Below are 2,749 nucleotides of genomic sequence, written 5' to 3'. Positions count from 1 at the left end.
GTCCCGTCTCTTAGCAACCGGGAAGCGTAGAGTTGCTTCCGGCCCCTCCCCTCGCTCCCCAGCTCCGCCGGGGCGGGAGGCCGCAGTACATCCGCCGCCAGAGTGCGCAAGCGCTGGCCCAGCAGGGCGTGGGCTAGGGCGTGCTGTGCGCGTGGCGGGTGGCTGCTTAGAGGCTGCACAGGGCCGTGTTTACTCTGGCACGCTCGGTTGGTTTTGTCCCAAGAGTCGTGCCCGGTGTCCAGAATTTATAGCCAGTAAAGGTTGGAAGAGGATTGAGGGCAGAATTCCAAATAGGGATAAGGCATACGTGGCAAGGACATGTGCACTGTGTACCACCACATTCAGGATGTGAGGATTTGCAAAGGATTTCATGAAGACAACGTTGGGTTCGACCTTAATTTAACACATTTACTGCTTGCTAGTGGTAGGATCTGATCAAGGCCTCTCCTGACGTCTCTTTCTATTCCCTCACTCTCTTACGCCAAAAAAGTAGACTAGATTCTGCTAGGTTCCTGCGAACACCCTGCCTTTGCGACATTACTTTTAAAAAAACATCGATTTCCAAAGCCAATGAGATGATGACCTCCATTAAGGCAGGGACCCTGTCATAACCTTGTGTTTCCAGAATTCAACCGTCTGGCACACAGTGGGAGCTAAATAAATCATTGTTAAAGTTGAAATAGTTAAGAGATGGTCTTAACTCTACACACGTACACACCAATGATTACATGTAAAGCTGGAGAAATCTGAGTAAGATCAGTGGATTGTATCAGTGTCTGTTTTCTGTTGTGTTCTTGTACTTGAGTTTGTCAGGATGTTACTATTGAGGGGAACCAGGGAAAGGGTACATGGGATCTTTTTATTTTTTTTTTAAAGATTTTATTTATTTATTGGAGAGAGAGAGAGAGAGAGGACACAAGCAGGGGGAATGGGAGAGGGAGAAGCAGGCTTCCCGCGGAGCAGGGAGCCAAATGTGTGGCTCCATCCCAGGACCCCAGGATCACGACCTGAGCCCAAGGCAGATGGTTAATGACTGAGCCACCCAGGCACCCCCTTTTATTATTTCTTACAACTGACTATGAATGTATAATTATTTCAAAATAAAAGTGTAATTAAGAAAAGAATGCCAAGATTAAAAAAATAATAATAATATGGTTTCTTCCTTGGAAGAGTCTGGTCTAGTCAGGGAGGAAGATGCATAGACAATAATGACTTCCCAAAGTGATGTTGAGTTATTCAAAGTTCTGTGTGCCTGTGAAGGAGAAGAGAACAGATGAGTGAAAAATTCAGTCAGGAGCTGTGCTGGATTAGAGACAGGTTTATAGAAGAGGTCACATTTGACCCAAGGGTGAGTAGGAATGGTGCCCAAGAGACCTAAGTAGGGAAGGAGGTAAACAAAGGCTACAGCCGTGTGCACTGGAGTGAAACTCATCCTGTTCTATTTTATTAAGATGGACACATGGGTGAGTTGAACTCATTGCTGAAGTGACCAGCAGTTAAATGGAAAATCCTCCTATGAAGAGGAAATCTATAGGTTTAATTCAATCTCAATTTTAAAAAAAAGTTTTAAAATAATTGACAAGCTGAGGGGCAGCTGGGTGGCTCAGTGGGATGAGTGTCTGCCTTCAGCTCAGGTCATGATCCATTGAGCCCTGCATAAGGCTCCCTGCTTGGTGGGGAGCCTTCTTCTTCCTCTCCTTCTGCCCCTACCCCCCAATCATGTTCTCTCTCTTGTTCTGCTCTCTTTCTCTCAAATAAGTAATTTTTTTAAAAAGATTTTATTTATTTATTTGACAGAGAGATCACAAGTAGGCAGAGAGGCAGACAGAGAGAGAGGAGGAAGCAGGCTCCCTGCAGAGCAGAGAGCCCGACACGGGGCTCGATCCCAGGACCCTGAGATCATGACCCGAGCCGAAGGCAGCGGCTTAATCCACTGAGCCACCCAGGCGCCCCTCAAATAAGTAATTTTTTTTAAACCTTAAAATAATATTTGTTTAAAAAAATTTAAAAATATACAATTCTATAAATACATACTTAATCAACCAAAAGCAAAACAGTGCCTCCTAGGAATATGGAAGTAGGGCAGGGAGGGATAGAATACAAAGGAGTACAAGAGGATTTGGGGGGTGGGAGGTGAAGGATATATGCATTACCTTGACTGTAGCAATGTTTTCACGACGTATACCAGTGTGAAAACTCATCAAGTTGTACGCATTAAATGTGTACAGTTTATTGTACATCAATTAAGCACCAGTAAAGCTGTTACCCAAAAAAGAAGCACAATTGGGGGGCATCAGGGCTGTCAGTTAAGCTCCTGACTTGATTTCAGCTCAGGTCATGATCTCAGGGTTGTGACATCGAACCTGTGTAGGCTCTGTCCTCAGCAGGGAGTCTGCTTGAGATTCTGTCTCTCCTTCTGCCTCTCCACCTGTTCGTTCTCTCATACTCTCTCTCTCAAAAATAAATAAATAAATACAGTTACATAGCAATAATACTGTGTGGTTTTTTTGAATAATACAGTGTTTTTAACTGATCTTTGTGATCTTGACAGAACCCTGATGATGGATGGAGCCGCGCACTATTTTCCTGATTTCTTAGATGAAACAATGAGGCTGAGAGAAGTGGCAGGGCTTTCCCAAAGCCCCATCACCGGGAAATAGGTGAACCAGGCTGGAGCCCAGGTCTAGGTCGGATCGGTTAGGGTAAAAGCCCTGGGATTTGTTCCCAACCTGTTCCAGCCATTTATTAG

Source organism: Meles meles, chromosome 18, assembly GCF_922984935.1.
Source record: "Meles meles chromosome 18, mMelMel3.1 paternal haplotype, whole genome shotgun sequence".
Lineage (NCBI taxonomy): Eukaryota > Metazoa > Chordata > Mammalia > Carnivora > Mustelidae > Meles > Meles meles.
The sequence above is the reverse complement of the archived record's forward strand: the minus strand, read 5'-3'. Positions refer to the sequence as shown.